At 38.0% G+C, this 18,714-nt stretch overlaps 1 protein-coding gene across 2 annotated transcripts in view; it reads left to right on the top strand.

Annotated features, from left to right (window-relative positions):
* Nucleotides 1-18,714, top strand: part of LOC110835981 (folliculin-interacting protein 2) — a 490,121-nt gene that overhangs the window by 69,181 nt on the left and 402,226 nt on the right. For both annotated transcript variants that reach the window (XM_087346352.1, XM_087346354.1), the window contains exon 2: nt 13,928-14,039. The gene's annotated coding sequence lies outside the window, so the exon portion shown is untranslated. The remainder of the gene's footprint in view (nt 1-13,927; nt 14,040-18,714) is intronic.

Below are 18,714 nucleotides of genomic sequence, written 5' to 3' on the forward strand. Positions count from 1 at the left end.
GTAACAGCCCAAAATCGAGCCCTAGCCTCCTCTATCTTCTTCCTCCAATCCTCTCTATCCAACGCTATCCTTCTCCAAGCTGCTGTTCCAAGGAGATTTCTGGAGTCAGTCGTCACTGCATCCAGCCCTCTACCTTTAGGTCTTCCCACTGACCTTCTCCCATATATTGTTCCTTCCAATATTTTTTTGGGTATCCTATACTCTTCCATCCTGTAGACATGTCCAGCCCATTCCAACCTTCTCAGTTTAATGTGAGTTACTATATCATCACTTTTATATAGTCTATATAGCTCATGATTGTAGCGTATCCTCCACTTTAAGTTTATCTGTACTGGTCCAAAGATTCTTCTCAAAAGTAGACACGTACATTTCTGTGGAATTCCATGCTGATACGTATAACTGAGTGACATTTCTGTATTTATTTGTAAGTATTAATATTTTAAGATATATTCTTTCATAAGATGAAATGAGGTCATTTCGAAGATGGCTGCATTCTGGTTTGTTGCGCCGTATAGAATGGTAGAAGTTTACCGACGTTTCAGAGGTCCTTTCTACCTCCATCACCAGGGCCATCTTCAAACTCACTACCGTAAAAATCTTAAACCCTACATAAGGTAATTTCATTTTTATTAAGAATGATGCAAATAAGGTGCATATTCCGAAGTATAATGTGTTTTCACGTGCACAGTGCATAACATTTTCAACTTTATTTTGTGAAGTGAAATATTTTATTTCCTAAAAATTAATAGGATAGAAGGGTATCCAGTTGTTATCTTTGAATCATTTATATGGAGAGATGCAATTATTGTCCGTTTTTAAATCAGTACCAGCTATAATCAATTTAGGATAAGGAAATGCAGTTTCGCCTACTTTTTACAATATAATTATACAATGTTTTTCGGCACCTCTACAAGTGTTCGAATAACCAGTGCGGTCCCCGATAATGAGAAATTTTCCAACTCCTTATCTGAAGGGTTACAATAACCCATTTCGTGGTCTGCAAGACGAGACGAGATGACATTATTGTCGACAGTGATGTCATGAACTTCATTAGAACAGTGGGATCTGCTTACTTGTATACTCATCATGTATTTTTCAGAAGCAAATCTTAGATTTTATTCTCACCAGAGAGCAGTATTGGTCTTCGCTTAGTGACGCAGAGCCTGTTTTAAAATAAATCGAATAGTGTTGTTATTATTGTTATTATTGTCATTAATATTGCTTTGCTTTTGCACTACATGGCTTTATAACTCTGTTAGAGAAATTATTATTTATTTCTATCATGACGTGTTTTTAGTGTCAAAGACTGGGCAAAACACGTACGAAAGTATTCAGAATCTGCAGCCATTGTCTTTAGTTTCATTTTAAGCAACATCCGCACCAAAATCCTCTCCACCTCACAAAAAGGGAATTTGTGGTTTTCAGTCAAACATCTGGTTAAAGGCGTTAAATATTTACACCAGATATGAATTTTTTTTTCAAAGTAGTGAATGTACAGACGGTAGGATCTACTGTCATAGTATGAATATCTTCCTACATACCTGAATCTCACTTGAGTACAGACATCTTTATTATCTATTTAAAAATAGTAAATTTCAAAGAATTTGGCTTCTTTCCCACATTGGAAATTTTCCCTGATTTACCTTATTGAGGCAGAAACTATTTCTTATATTTAATTACAGAGAAAACAAGCTTAAATCTAAAAATACGAATAAATCTCAGAATAAAATTATTTAGACAAATCGTAAAGTTTAGATGTTTGTTATAATAAACGGATATTTTAAAGGCGCGTATTCATGCAATTAAATCGTTATTGTTACAAGACAGATGACACAAACAAAGTAAATGTTTGGAGAGTTTTTGTCTTGAAATGATTTTATGACGAAACTTTGACCATAAGATTTACACTTCGTAATAGTCGCAATGAATCTTACCTAATTGTATACGGCAAGGATAAATTTTCTAGTAAATTACTGTCTTATACCCGATAAAGGCCTGTGGTTAGTTATTTGATCTATGAGATCACTGAATTCTCTGTCTAATAAATCACACAGTGACGACACAGTTCTTGAACGAACAGCTTCGTTTATCGCCACATAAACATTCGTCTTTAATAGGACATAAAGACGTTACTCCTATGTTTAATGTAGATTTCTCACTTCAGGTTAGAGTCCAGGTTCAATGGCTGTGATGCAATGCTTTGTAACGATAAATTCTGTAGTTGATACTGTTACAAGTAAAATATCACGTCACTAATACGTTGCGTTTTAGAACCTAACTGTATTTCTGTAAAAGGAACTCAACATTTTATGTTTGAAAAGTGTTCTAAATATCTCCCACCTATAATTTCATAAAACACTAGATCAACTATCATCTGCGTAATTTCAATCAAAAAACACCACCGTCATAGATAAATGCATTGCATTGAAAATAAACAGAAATTAAATAAAAAAATAACAGCTATTTAAAAGTTGTCTTATTTGTGCAAATAATGTTTTCGTGCATTGTTTTTTATTTTGCCAAACACTCTTTAAATAAACTGAGGCGTATGTGGATAGAGTTTGCTCAGGCAGGTCTACAGCAAGTCTTTTGATTTTCATGGAATTCAAGAAGTATCTAAATATCTAGTGAACTCTTCAAATATTATAATCCATAAATATAGAAAAGTTATACCATACGTACAGAACTTCATTTCGTAGTCGACAAGTCCTGGATTGAAATATCGGACCAAATAAATCCTGGCTGAGAGTATTCATGGTTTTTCTTGGTCTCTCCAAACAAATGATTGTACCTTAAATTATCCCATGAACACTTCATTCTATTTCACTGCAATTTGTTATTCAAAAATCTTCCTGTCTTTGGCCACATTTTTCTAACATTGTCATTATATACACCACAGGTAAATGAGCTGAATTAGAATGTCGCCATGTTGTTGCTGCATTCTGCCACTTGGTGGTTCTTGGATTCAGTCTCTGTCCTTAATCGACAATCCAGAAGGAACTTTTAGTGGTTCTCTTCGGCACCTAAGCGAAAATGTTATAGTACAGTAAAGTAAAATGGGCCATGACCACTTCCTTTCATATTATTCATGGCACAATACCCGTGATACGTTGTTCTACAATAAACAGTTGCCACTTTTAATAAAGTTTTATTTATTTGGGCAAGAGTAATAAACGTTTGGGAAATAATTTACATGTCTATAACATGACTGGTTGCTGACTGATAACGAAGAAATTATATTTGTAAAAGTTTGTAGTTTTCCAATAAAGAGTTTAATATTTCCGTAAAGGTACTAACAATTTATTCGAGGAAAATATAATTAAATAATTAATTTCTCTCTCTAGCTATATAAAGTATGCAGTAGTTACAGCGTTGTTTAACGGACTGTCGTTATTTGGTTAATTAAAAATTTTCATCCGTTATTGTAGTATAATATAGGTCGCGATATCTCAGTCGGAGTTGCGTGCTGTCAGCCGGGGTTCGATTCCTGGCAGGGGCACAGATTTTGTGCTTCAACAGTACAGATACGTCGTCAGTACAGACAGGCTTTGGACCGCACACAAGTTCCTGTCTAGTGGATGCTGGGAACTGATTCTTCCGGGGTTTAAGAGGCTAGAGCGTGTACCTGAACGCTCACTAAAGCTTAAGCCTTTGTTAAGATTATATGGAGCTACACCTCCACACCCCCATACATATTCAAGGCTGGATTTTTAATAGAGAATATACACAAACTTAACCTTTTGCTTTCCATCGTCGTAAATTCAAAAAACTAAACTCTGAATTAGACGATAAATCCTTGATATTTTATCAAATGTATGAAAAAGTCCTGTTTCAAACGAAGTTACCACGTTTAATGCTGGTACGGCCGGTCGCCATTTCGCAGAGATTTTGAGATTCGTTGGGAGATGTCGTATAGGATCTTGAGATAACAATAGATCGTCAAATGGATTTAAAGTTCATAATGTTCTTTTGGGTTTCGGCGCCGTGTATACTCGTCGGCAGATGCCAAAGTTTCGGAGAAACATGCTGTCTCCATCTTCAAGGCAGAAGTAGTGAATCTGGAAAGTGGAAAATGGAAGTGCTTGGACGAAGGAAAGGCTAAGGTATTGGCCCTTCTATTTCTCTAACCCCAATTAAATCACTCGAATACCCAGCTTTATGATTTCAGCCCCTAAACGGTACCATCTACAGACGAGTCTACGCGACGCTGAATCCCAGGAGAACATTATTATCATTCTCACCGTCGTGAGAAACTTGATTCAAAGCTTTTAGATTGATGGACAGATGGCAAAGTGACATGTTAAATATCAGTCAAGGAATTAATATTTAAAAAAATACCCTAATCATTTTTGTCCAACTGGTTCCAAAGTCTCCGTGTAAGACCTTAGTAATTCAGAGGGTCTTTCATGTATTTACAGCCAGCATTTTAGTGACTGAGGTTTACCTTATGTGATAACTCACATTATCACTTCAGTATCTTTGAGTGTGGGTAATTTTATTTTTCCTGTCACGTGTAAGTTGTCATTTAGTGTGGAATTGTTAACCTCTTGACCTTCTACGCAACCTCTTACTCATCGCATTTATCATGCGATTTTATTACGTCGTCATTTAAAAGATTTCGAAAGGAACACTTGGCGAAATTTTAAAGGTACAGAGCCTTTAAAGGTGTACTATAAGGTGTAGAGGTGACGGTGAAACGTGGAATGTGTTAGGCATATTTCTTTCACATTGATTTGTGCTCCTTTTCTGTTTCACCGTAAGAGTAAAAGAACATATTTCTCTCTGAAGATGGCTGTCGTCTGGGTTGTTGCGCCGTGTAGTCTGGTAGAAGTTTACAGACGTTTCAGAGGTCCTTGCTGCCTCCATCATCAGGGCTAATCGCCCTGATGATGGAAGGCAAGAAGGACCACTGAAGCGTCGGTAAACGTTTACCAGACTACACGGCGCAACAACCCAGAAGACAGTCATCTTCAGACACGCCGCCGTGAAAACCTCTACTCCTACAAGTTTCTCTCTGTAAATTCTTAGTTTTTCCCGCATTTTTCATCTAAAAGAGAAGACCTGATGTCTGTCCGTCGTCTAGTAGGTTCTACGTAACATTATGCAACGCCGAATTACTGAATGATGAAGAGATAGGGATTGGGTAGGAAGAAATCCTCGTCTATTTTAATATAAGTAACGATATTCTTGACTATGGTGTTGTGTTTGGTGAGAAATTGTGGAGAGTTTGCAACTAAGAGTTGTAAAAATTATCTTCTTAATGACCCCAGTGTCTGTCTGTCTATTCGTAAGTTAGTGTACACCTATATTCGCATATAGAATTGTAGAATCGCTAAAATATTTGTGTAATTTTTTTTGTAGAAAATTTACTAAATTTTGCCGAAGTTTGATCGAAGAAAGACAAACATATTGGTAATATTACGTAAATACGTAGACATATTCCGCGGACGTAATATTCTCGTGGCCAATACCTATTCGGGAATTCTAAGGTGGCCTCACCTTCGTGGTGGAATTCCCTGTTTAAACCGGTACTAGTCAGACAAGCACCAGACACCCCACTCACATGAAGCGCATTGACTTCAGACAATTCTGACGTCACTGGCACCATTACTAGAGGCCTAAGATTAAATCTTGCTGAAAATCACTTTGAAGGTGTGTAATTAGAAGCCTTCCCCGATACAATGATAATTTGAAGAGAAACTGCATTGTACCATTGCAGATTTTAAGGAGAGACCTGGTTGTGTGCGGTATTTTATTTAACGATTCTGTATTAACTATTAGCGTATAGGTTACGTAAATTTAAATGAGAAAAACAGAGTGATTATGGATGATTGTTTGGAAAATATGTTGCAAGTGTGTTACTGTACTGTCAAGGCATGCCTAAGGGGAAAAGATAAAGTTACGAAAATTCTCAGTCGTAACAACCAACTCCAGACCACGCGATACGTCGTTCCACATCAGTAAGGAAGCAGAAACACTAAGATCCTTTAGTGTATGTTAACGTAGAATGTTAAAGACAGATCATACATTCGTAGATCTGCCTAGTTTACTTTAATATACTGCACAATATATAATTGTTTTGTCTGTAAGTCTGCCCATCGTTGCATCACATTCAAAATTATATCAAATGATCTATCCGCCCATCTTTAATCTGTCGCGATATTTACTACCCAGGGAACATATCGATTTAATCAATTTTGTATTCAAGAGATATGTAACAACTACGCTGAATCAAAGGTCATCTCTGTCTGCAGCCAAGGTATTCACACCCTGTGAGATTTCAAGTTCTCACGGTAACGATTGTTCTTTACTTATTCACACTCTTGCCAGAAAACATCCAAACTTTCCTTCGACTTTCCTCCTTCGCCTCATCATTCGTCCTTTTCCCGACTGCTTGTGCCATTAATTCCTTCTCTCAGCTACTTTTTAGTTAGCAGAAATTATGACTTTAAACAAATCTCTGAAGTCACGTACGTAGCCAAAAAATCCCAGAATCCACATTCGTACACATTACACGTTCTTTCTCAGAGCTTTTTAAAAAATAACATAAAAATAAAAAAAATTCAAAGATCTTTGCTTTTGTCGGAGTCTGATCATCAGAGATGATCAGAGAAAGTTCTGTTGGAGCGTTCTTCCACCATTGGCTGTGGAAAGCTGTGAACGAAGGTGAGACGACGTTTAGAATCCATGTCGTAAATATTCCTTCGGGAAGCTCTTGCTGATACAGGAGCCATATCCAAAGCCGTTAATGCGATTGAAATAATATAAATATAAATTTAATTTGTTGATCGCAAGTGTTAATTGATCTTAGGAAGTATATAATAGTCTTTCGCCATGCCACCGTTCTTGTAGCAAACCAGACTAGGCCTGTTCCTTCCTGAATATGGTTGTAAGGAAAGAAAACGTCGTGAAACGAAAGATAAAGAAGGGTTATCACTTCGTGTAGTCCTGTAGGTAGGTGAGCAGCCAAGAGAAAATTGTCCCCGGAATGAGTTAGGCCCCATTGCTTACCGTGAAGATATCCTACAGTATCCAACAACTCGTCACAGAATGAATTTGAATTTATCTGTACGAGCATTTCTTACTAGGTCACTGCATTAAAGTGAAACTTCCAGAATGTATTCATTAACACACAGACCTACCCTTCGGTCTAGTGTTTTATCCCTTTGTGTGCCCACATGTCGTCTACTCTAGTACCCGTTCAATTAATTTATTCAGTCAGCCATTTTCACACAGGAATATGTCAGCAATCAGCAGTCAGCGTCATATGGTATATTGTTACAGCAACAAGATCATTATGATGGCGCTTACTTGGTAATCTCCAACATACTCTTATTAGTACAACAAAATTGTTGCCCTTTACTTATTCTCACGACTAGCCAATTTACATTGACGTTTCCTGGAATTTCGTAAGCCGTCGAGGTTTGTGCCGCTGTTGCACTGAGTAGCTTCGTGTAAAGACGGGCCTGGGCGAGTGAGGTGTGTGAAGGGGTCGTCACCTTAGCCAGGTGTGCTTGAGTGAGACGTTGTGCGAGTAATGTAGTCCGTATTTACATGTTACTCTCCAGGAAGTTAGGTTAAGAACGTAAAAGTGTTTCTCATTTACACGGTCCGTTTCAAACCCACAATGGAGTCCTTTGAAAGTGTGACAAAGTTCAAATATTTGGGAACAATAACAAATCAAAATCTGGAAGTTAAGAGGAGACCAAATTCCGGAAATGTTTGCTACTTTTCAGTTCAAAATATTTTGTCTTCCCGTTTGATTTCTAAGAACCTGAAAATTAAAATATACAAAACAAAAATCTTGCCTGTTGTTTTGTATGGGTGTGAAACATGGTCACTCACTCAGAGGGAGGAACACAGATTGCAGGTGTTTGAGAACAGGGTGTTGAGGAGGATATTTTGGCCTAGGAGAGAAGATGATGGGGCATGGAGAAAACTGCATAATGACGAACTTAAAAATCTGTCCTCCTCCCCCAGTTTTGTCAGGGTGATTAAGTTGAGAAGAATGAGATGGGCGGGGCATGTAGCGCGCATGGATGGGACAAGAGGTGTGCACCGGGTATTGATCGGGAAGCCTGAGGGGAAGAGACCGCTGGGGAGACCTAGACGTAGATGGAAGGATAATTTCAGGCGGGATCTATGGGAGATAGGGGTCGAAGGAGACTGGATTTTGTTGGCCCAGGGCAGGGTCCGGTGGAGGGCTTTGGTTAATTCGGTGATGAACCTTCGGGTTCGGTAAACCATCTAGTTAGTTAGTTACTTAGTGAAAGGAGTAATGAAGAATCCTCAGTTATCTACGCTACACAAAAAACTAATTGTTAAACGACATTGTTGCAAAATATTATGTCAGGTTCTCACAGCGGCGAATATGGGGATTGTTGACAGGGCGGTCGCCCTCATGATGGAGGCGGCAAGCAACTCCGAAACGTCGGTAAATTTAGTCCACATTGCAGGGCGTTACAACCCATGAGAGAGCTATCGATTATTTCTGAATAAATTCGTGCCAATTTGGCCACCTTCGCAGGCCCGTCTGCTCACCTGCGACCTTCTCACGGTGCATATAGGATGAACACAGAAAGTCATTCTGCGCAACTCCCAGGATTACTCGCGCCTGGGAAGGTACGTGTAAATGGGGACATTCACTGTTGATGGAAAACACAATGCTAAGCCACTGCGAGACCTTGGCTAAAGTTTCCAGCGCTAAATTAATCTATTCGCTTTCCATGGAACGAACCGTGTGACTTCATGATGCCATTGTTACATAACAATTTTATAGGACCCCCCCGGCTAGATGCGTCAACTTTAGAGAAACACTTAGGTGTTTGTGCTTTATGAACATTCGCAGAACCAGTGCAGAAAAAGGTTTTATCATTCAATCATGAAGGAGAATTTCAGGTGAATTTCTTAAATAATCTGCGACCATTTCCTTCGGACTTCCTCTCGATGATAAACGCTAAATCTACACCGGGTTAAAACCTAGGTCGTGTGACAAGTTACCCAGAGAATTCGAACCATGAGTGTTAACCGCTCGACAGAAACGTTCGTGTATATACGAATCTGTTTATTGTACAAAGTTACTTATGATTCCTGATTTTCACGAAGTTAAATGCGAGAACGCATTATGGGCTGGTCGTGTGTGTATGTCCGTACATCCATTCGATTCTACTCGAGAACCACTGGACGGATTTAGATGAAATTTGATGTGGAGGTTGTGCCAATCTGCACTAACCCAAATTTGTACTAATGCATGTCATCCGAATACTGACAATAAAATGACGGATGAGGGAATTTGTCAATTAGACATTGAGGTGCTGCAATCTAGTGGCCAAAGTGGAAACTCAAGCAAGGCGGATTTAATTCATGTTAACGCACGTTGAAAACCGGTTGAGGATATCATATAAGTTCCGTTACGGAAGGCATTTTTGTTGTTAATTATGAACAGTATGAGTGCTTGGAATAAGGGTGAAACCTAGGAGACATGTTCTCAGGAATCAGAATAGGTCGCGCGAGTAGTCGTGGCAGCTAAATGCGCGATGTGTAAGCCGAGAGAGGGGAGTTCAGTAGTAGTGGGGGTCGCACAGCCTCAGCTGCGGTGATGTACCGATCTAAACACAGCTAGAGCTACGAACCAACTGAAGCTGACACCCCTCTAGCGCGTGCTTCGGACGGGTCCATCTCATACGACCAAAATCAGTCCACTTCTCGCTTGGCCTATAGTACATAATACTCCGAGTAGAATGAACTTTACCATAGAAGTCGTAGGGGTAAGAGAGTGGTGAGAAAAGCTGAGAACATTTTCCTGTTTTAGAGTGTGTCCATAAAAATAATTATGCATAAAGTGTCAACATGAATATTTGTTGAATTATCGTTCGTAAAACGAGGAGCATGTTTGTGTATGTTCCATCTTTTCCTGTTTTAATTTATTACGATGCTAAACGTTGGTTTTGAATAGGTCAGCGCTATGAAAAATTCACGGAGCAGAATTATTTTTGAGAAGCTCGTAGTCGTTCAGCTTGTCAAGAAACTATTTTCTTTTATGGAAGTCGAGATTTTCTTTTGATATCCACAGGAACGTGCTGTTGGTTCCTATGACTAGGCAAATTACTTCAGTTTACAACCTAAAACTGAGTTCCTTAAAATTATTTTTATTGTTATTATTATCATCATCATCTTCCATTTGTCTTTTTTGCTTTTAGCTGTATCTTTTGTGTTTTTCATTTTAGTGTTTCCACGTAATTGACTTTCCAGCTGTTGCCAACCAATTTAATAAATAGATTGAATTTAAATTATTTATATGTATAGTTCTTTCAGCTGGCCTCTTCCCATGACGTTTCTCAACTAAATTTAGTCGAAATTCTCCGCATTGTTGATAGAGTTATCATCTAACATGTATTTACGTATTTGCTATAAAAACGTTTAATTCCTTGAATATTTCATTTGTCACCGCAGCAGAGCGGAAACGTCTGTGACTATAATTTTAGATAAAATTGGTTTGATTCCCGGCCTCAGTCTGCGGTCTGAGTATTTCATGGTTTTCTCAGTCCTAGGCTATGACGAGATACTGACTGAAAATACGCCGGCCTACCCATTTCACACATAAATAACCAGTTTCTCATTCACATACTATTAAAGTGTACGGAAACCGGGAGGTGGAGGGAACAGCTCCTGAGGAACAAGTGGTTCACCGTTGGTGAAGAGTTGGCCTTCAAGAAAATTTTAAGCACTACGAATGACACGGAGGTCAGGGATGTAGGGAAATTTCAGTACAAAGTAAGATGTAAAAGACAGGTCAAAATTAGGAATTTAGAACTGCCACTGGGGTAGAAGGCACGAGAACAATAAGAAAGAGTTATGTAAATAGTATTAGGGATTAAGGGATAGTCGTAGTAAGAAGTGCTAATAGTGCTGTGGCCGTGCAAACCTGGTGTTGGGCGGCCACAGATCTCTGTATATAGTTCTAAACCAAATATATTATTATTATATTATATATCTCATTCCACTCTAATTAGTCGATATATCGTATTATCTCGGTTTCCTTGGATCAGTAATTTTTTTTTAGGAAAAAAGACGCTATACGAGGTGCGATCGGAAAGTTTCAAGACTGCGCGTATAAAAACCCGTACACTTATCTCAGGTATTAAATTCATCTATCACCCTCGAAGTAGTTCCCCTGGGAGTGAACACAACGATCCCAGCGCCGCTGCCAAGCCTGGAAGCATCCCTGGAAATCTTTCTTTGTCAGCCTGTCAAGCACCATCTCGTATATATTTTTAGATCATATCAGATGTAAGACGCTCCCCGATTTAAAAAAAAAAAGTAAAATGTTGAAAAAATTGCGTCTTACGCACCGATCATCAGGCGTTTGGCTACACTTTCTGGAGTGATGAGGTCATTGTACTTGTATTATGTCACTGAAAAGAAAGTTCGGTTGCAGAGACCAAAGAGTGAAAGTGACCGCTGCCACTAGGTCAAGGTCGAAAACTTCCCAGCATTCCACGGCTAGATCATCACACTATAGAAAGCTCAGATGATGCTTATTAATACAAATTATGACACTGCTCTGTATTAGTGAGGACGGGAATAAGACCACAATATTTAAGTCGTCTTTAGGTCAAATGTAAATAACTTTAATAGTGATGGCTGTATTCTGGGTTGTTGCGCCGTGTAGTCGTGTAGAAGTTTACAGACGTCTCAGAGGTCCCTGCTGCCTCCATAATAAGGGTGATGAGTCACTCAGACTCACCGCAGTGAAAACCTCAAATCTTAATTATGTTGGTGATGGTGCTAATACTGATCACAGTAATCCAGTTTAATTAAGATTTATACTTTAACATGCAAACTCAAAAGCTGCAGGAACCAGTTACAGTGTCAGCACAAGAAGATAAAAAAATACAAAGAACAGAAAATAATAGAGAAACAAGTGAGAAAGAAACAAAAGTAAATAGTCTTAAAATATCAATCTAAATATTTTCTTCTTTCGAGAAAGTTTCCTTAGACGCAACAAATTTTTTGCAAGAAACTGTCCAAAATTCAGATAATTCTCTTATTTTGCCCTGTACGCCCACGAATACCAACACTGTACATATTGGAATGACAATTTATTTTACCCTTAAAAACATTAACACGAAAAAAAACCCTTCGAAATGTCGTCCTTTGGAATAAATGTTCTAACATTTAAATAGCGCAGTATTAGATTATTATTTCGTAAAATATGAAACTGAGGAAAAAATAAAACGAATTGGCAGATTTTCTATGAATATTTTCTACTGTATTGGAGTCAGTCGACAAAAGCTTATTCCATGCGACAGAGGAATAACAGCAAGTCGCAATGAGTGAGAGAGGTTCTGACGCCAAGTGACTGATTCCCATCCGTTCAGGTCTCCTAAGGAACATGACCGGTCAGCGGATTCCAACTGAGGAGACGTACGTTCTCTAAAGGCGCTGACTGACTAAGGCGCTTTACACCAATGGATGCTTCGGTGTCACGGTGGGACGAATGTATCTACACTCATCCGTGAAGTTCTTTACATGGAGTACTTGCTACTTATTTTCAAGTTCTCGTCATACGTTGATAATTTTTCTACGCGGAAAATCAGAATAATCTTTGCTACGTAATCTATAAACTTACTCTATGAGTAGAGTCTTTCATAAGAAGATGTTAGTCGCTCAACTAGTAAAGAAACCCCCCTTCTTTTATGCAACCAGAATGCTCACTACCGTGTTAACAAAAGGTAGCCTACATCAGAAGTCTTAGAATAACATAGATACATCAGTATTTTGAAATAGTTATGTAGACAGAATTTACTGAAACGTTATGCATATATAACATGCTGTTGCCCACTATAACCAGGACATAACAGTTGCTAAGCTACAGTTCAAGGTTATAATCCTGGAACCTTTATGGATGCAATAAACTATTGGCTACTGAAAATGTTCATAGTGGAACATTAGAAATTACAAGCGTGTAATTTTATTCGAAAGTACTGACATGTCTATGACGAAAACGTTCATATTATGAAGATAACTGTCTTCTGGGTTGTTGTGCCGTGTAATCTGGTAGAAGTTTACTGACGTTTCATAGGTCGTTACTCCCTCCATCATCAGGGCGATGATCGCCCTGATGATGGATGCAGTTTTCCATAAAATGGGGTCCATTTTAATCCTGTGATCCGACATAACAGAAAATTACAGAGGTGAACAAGATATTCAGTACTTTGAATTGTGATCATTATTTTTATCACTGTAATTACGGCCCTGTTTCATGGACAGAGCTGGAATCTTCTATTAATATGAAGGAGTTCCATAAAATGAAAGTGTCTGACGTACTTGAATGGTTCATAAAATTAAATTCACATCTGTTTCAAATTCCTGTAATGATATCATTGTTTTAATTAATCCAAAACAACATTCCACGTTTTACAAATTCCCTTCCATGTGTGTTGCATGATATCCCGCTGAGCACAAACAATGCTGATTAATATCATGAGTCATGTAATTAGTTTTGTGACGAAATATATTTTTTTTTTGTTTCATACAGAAAACATTAAATGCTTAAAATTCACGTAGCTGTACTCTTATCGTGTAATTTCTACCTTCCTACTTTCACAACGATTATATATGTAAACTTAATTTTTAATTAAGACTATTAATTATTAATGCTACAAAGAATTGAAGAATTGAATTAAAGATCTAACTATCATACAACTTTTTTATTCTTTACGATTTATGACAAGATTTTATAGGAGTCCCTTATCCCTTACTCTGCTTTAGTCATTTCACTTATATGCATATTTTCACATAAGCCACGTTGTTTTAGAGGCGAACCTCAGAGTTTTTCACATCACTGGTGTTTCTCTTGCAGTGTTCTTTTAGTATTCAGGAGAAGAATGAAAAGTTTACCGTAATATTGGTATTTTATTTCCAGATCCAGAGTATAATGGGGTAAGGTTTCACGCCAGGCAAAGACCATTTTATGACAGCTTTAGATACTATGATGGGATATTGGCAGCACTGAACCGGTGGCGGGAAGTTTTATGGTAAGAGATTTTATGATTTTACTGTCATGGCTATCTGTTGGTTTATGTTTGTGCTATGAGCTAAGTATAATTATTCTGTGATCTTGTATAAACAATGCCTGAAGAAACATACTATGCCCTTTAAAGTGCGGACATTTGACTCATTCTACTACATGTGCGATCTTTGGGAAGCAAGCACTAGAAATTGCAATTAAATGTACCTTAAGAGTTTGGAAGTTTCCAAATTCCGATAGCAGAAGAAACATTGACCAAAATCGCAAACGTGACAACCCAGTCTTAATTCTTGTATTAATGAAGACAAAACTAAATCTAGAATTTAAGATTATGAGTTTGCAAGTAATTTGGAATGTGTGATACGTAGGGATTTAGAAACGAAATATTGAAGTAGATGTTTGAAAGGAAGATGTCGGAAATACATCCTCCTGCAATCAAAAGTTATTAATTTATATAACATTATCCATATAATTCCCACGCTCAATAAAGAACGATCCAGACATAAGAGGCACAGATGTCAGTCATCTGAGACATAGCAGAGGTGCGATCGTGCTGTAGCAGCTGTGTTAGGAAGACATTTTTTACCTTCTTTTTTATGGATGTATGTGAGTTTTTAAACAAGTCAAATTAATTTGGAAAATTCGTTTTGACATAGGCGTACATACTGGTGACAAAGATTTGTTAATAGTCCTATAGTTTGTATGGAATTGAACACAGTATAATACCAAGATTTATGAGTACAGATCTCCTCTAATTGTTCCTATACGGTCTCGTTAATCATCTAGGAAAACACGTCCGCAAATTATACACTTATGTCATTAATGGGCGTCCTAGTCTCGCATCTTTAAACTAAAATAATCTTATTGTGGATAATAAAGTCTCCTGCCGTAATAAAACGTCGAAAATGTAAAATGAAATGTCATCTTTCTGTTGTGGGATCGTAAGCTAGACACTCACCAAGGAAACATCTGGACTCGTGCGAAGGTTTCAAGAACAGCTGAGGATTCAGCGAAAGGTTGGAACGCCCAGCGTTAGTGGCTTTCTCCTCGTTGCGCAACTGACGTTGACAATGAATTGCAGATTGATTAACGGGCTCTGTACCTCGTTTGCATTGACTGCATTGCTGATGAACAAACTCAGTGAGAACGGCGTAGATGCGGAAAATCGCGACACTTTCAAGCAAGTACCACATTGACTGACTGAGCCTCGAAGGTTTAGTGTTTTAAAAGGGATTTCGCGTTGAATAGGTAATTTTGACGAACTACAGATGAATTCAAATAGTCTAAGATCACATCCCTGGGATCTTGAAGTTCGTATTATCACGCAGTTATTATAAATACTACTATTTCTATACCAACATCCCTAATAGTCTTTAAGAGTGTTTCTGTGTTCGCTCTTATATTAATATCATCAGCATGGGCCAAAAGCTGATGTATCCCATTTAATTCCAAACCGCTCTGATATGCTTCGACTTTCCTGATGGCATATCCCAAGGCAAAATTGGAAAGCAGCGGCGATAAAGCATCTTCCTGTTTCAGGCCATTCTGAATACGAAATGTATCGGACAAATTTTTACCTACACGAATTTTGCTAGAGGTTTCTCTTAAACACATTTTAAGTAATCTGACAAGATTCTTAGGTACACCAGATTCAAGTAGTCTTCTATTTTACTGAGTTACGGGCTTTCTTGAAGTCCATAAATAGTTGATATGTTGTCTACTAATACTAATGATAATAATACATTGAATAATTCAATTGTTTATTTTAACGTGGTAACTCAACATGTACTGAACCTAATTATGTACTCATTACAAGGAAAAAATCAAGAAAATCGAACGAAACATTGCTTAACAAATGTAGCAAAAGTACTGTAGTTTTGGAATGATTGATTTTATCAGAATTTAAGAGGGCCTACCTTCTGAAATAGCCGACCGTTTGACAGTAACACATCATTGAACAGGTTTGGGTGGTAAAAATAATTAGGCCTCATTATACCAGGCTCAGCTTTCTTAATATTTATGCCAGCAAAAGGATAAAACACAAATTAAACGAATTCGTAAGAACGGCAATAATTATTTTTATTACGTTTTGACAGGCCTATTTACGGACTAACAATCATGCAACATTAATAATTTATCTTCTATACGGGCCCTGTTGTAACTCTAAGAATTCCAAACTTTTTACAATAAGTAGGATTTCAGGTTTTCACGGCGGTGAGTCTGAAGATGGCTGTTTTCTGGGTTGTTGATCCGTGTAGTCTGGTAGATGTCCAACAACGTTTCCATCATCAGGATAACTCATCCCCCTGATAATGGAGGCAGCATGGACCTCTGACATCTACCAGACTACACTGCGCAACAACCCAGAAGACAGTCATCTCTAGTCTAGAATAAAATACACTTTCTCTGAGATACATTTCTCTGTGTTGCTTTATCGTCATACTTATTTGTCAGAATCATCTGCGCTTACGAAACATAATCAGGGATAGGTAATTGTGTTGTGCGATTCTTTCCGCGTTGGACAGTATCCGGCTGAGGATCTGAAGAAGCCGAGGTCGTGACCATTCCATTTGTATCGTGGTCACAAGGACGACCGCTTACAATTGATGATGCACCGCACACACGAGAGAAAGGACCCGGACCACACCAGATTCGCAATAGGTCGAGCTATTGATCCCACGCCATTAAAATAGAATGACGGCACAAAGAATGCAACTTATTAAATTATCTCAAAACATCTGGTGATTGTCTTGGCGGTGACTGTGGCGGGAGGGGGGTATTAATATCCCGTTCAATACTGGAAAGGCCTTATTGCTTAACCTTAACCCACAAAATGTCTTTTGGTTATGCTTTTTAAATACCTTGTCCTCGTTTTTATTATTTACATTGGACGTTTAAATAAATGCCTGCTTCAGTTTTCGGACAAAATAGTAACGACCCATGAGAGTGTATATTATGATTATCTATTCGTTTCTGTGTCGATATAAACACAATAAAAGGATCACAGAAGTTTTACTAGAGGCTAGTAGACAGGTGGGGCTAGAAGTAAATTCAGAAAAAACTAAGTATATGTTAGTATCTCGTCATCAGAAGACAGGCGGGCAAAATTATCTAAGGGTAGCTAATAAGTCCTTTGAAAGGGTTGCGAAGTTCAAATATCTGGGAATAACAATAACAAATGAAAATGACACTCATGAGGAAGTTAGGAGGAGATTAAATTCTGGAAATGCTTGCTACTTCTCAGTTCAAAATATTTTGTCTTCCCGTCTGATCTCTAAGAACCTGAAAATTAAAGTATACAAAACAATAATCTTGCCTGTTGTTTTGTATGGGTGTGAAACATGGTCTCTCACTCAGAGGGAGGAACACAGATTGCAGGTGTTTGAGAACAGGGTGTTGAGGGGGATATTTGGGCCTAAGAGGGAAGACGATAGGGCGTGGAGAAAACTGCATAATGATGAGCTTAAAAATCTGTATCCCTCCCCCAGTATTGTCAGGGTGATTAAGTCGAGAAGAATGAGATGGGCTGGGCATGTGGCACGCATGGATGGGACAAGAGGTGTGCACCAGGTATTGGTTGGGAAGCCTGAGGGGAAGGGACCTCTGGGGAGACCCAGACATAGGTAGTTTGAGGTACTACCGTGCAATGCGCGAACGACTACTAATATGCTTACCAGAAGCTTTGTCTGTTAAATTACAACTCATAAGAAGGACCCTAAGTTGAAGACTAACGATGTTCGGTCCCATGTTTACATGAACTTATGTGGTTGTATTTTTATATACGACTTAGTATTAAGAGTTTTGTGTGTTAACCTGTATATATGAATCCTATTTTGTCTTCTTCCTCTTTGACTTTAATTGCCCGTCTTTCAGTTTTTAAATTGTTTATGTGTTGTTCATAACATGATCTTACTAGATCTTGACGTATCGAGTGTTCGACTGTCATGCATACTATCTACCTCCTAATCTCTCTACCCAGTTCGAATCCAACCACACTATTTTTCTAAAATTTCTTGTGAATTATATCACTTTCTTTCCATCAGTCTTATAGTATCCACGTGTCCATAACATAAATCAATCTGGATTCATTTAACATATCGTTTAAAAAACCTTCACATATAATTCCAGGGATAGTTTCCTATCTGTAGCTCCTGAACTCTGGATCTTGTTAACATTAATTGACGCTTTTTTTGTTATTACTCTCCTGTACTTTCTAAAGCAATCCTAAACACTTTCTTTCACCTGCCACTAATTTCGTATATTCATAGATTTACAACATCCATCTAATTTCCTTAAACCTACTCCCTGTATTAGAGTTAGTCTTTTAGGTTAAAATAGATTGCATTTTGAATACCAATCTCCTCAGATTTTACAACTTTGGTTTTTTTATTAATTCAAAAAAAGAAAGTGTGTCGATCTGTTCTGGATCGCTGAACAACAGCTGATAATATTTCATATATTTTCCTGAGAAGGGTAAGGTAAATTATTAGAAGCCTATTTAACAACCTAGTGACCATGGCTCAACTAGGTAATTAATTACTACATCCAATGTCACTTTCTGCACGGTTCAACTTTCGTAATGATATCCAGCCATAGGATGCACGAGTTGGCCTACACAAACTGCTACATGATTCACAACAGATTATTAATTGCATTTGTAATTCCACACTCAGATAAAATAA

Source organism: Zootermopsis nevadensis, unplaced genomic scaffold (assembly GCF_977971745.1).
Source record: "Zootermopsis nevadensis isolate Lab colony 2312 unplaced genomic scaffold, Znev_1.0 Znev_ptg000010l, whole genome shotgun sequence".
Taxonomy (NCBI): domain Eukaryota; kingdom Metazoa; phylum Arthropoda; class Insecta; order Blattodea; family Termopsidae; genus Zootermopsis; species Zootermopsis nevadensis.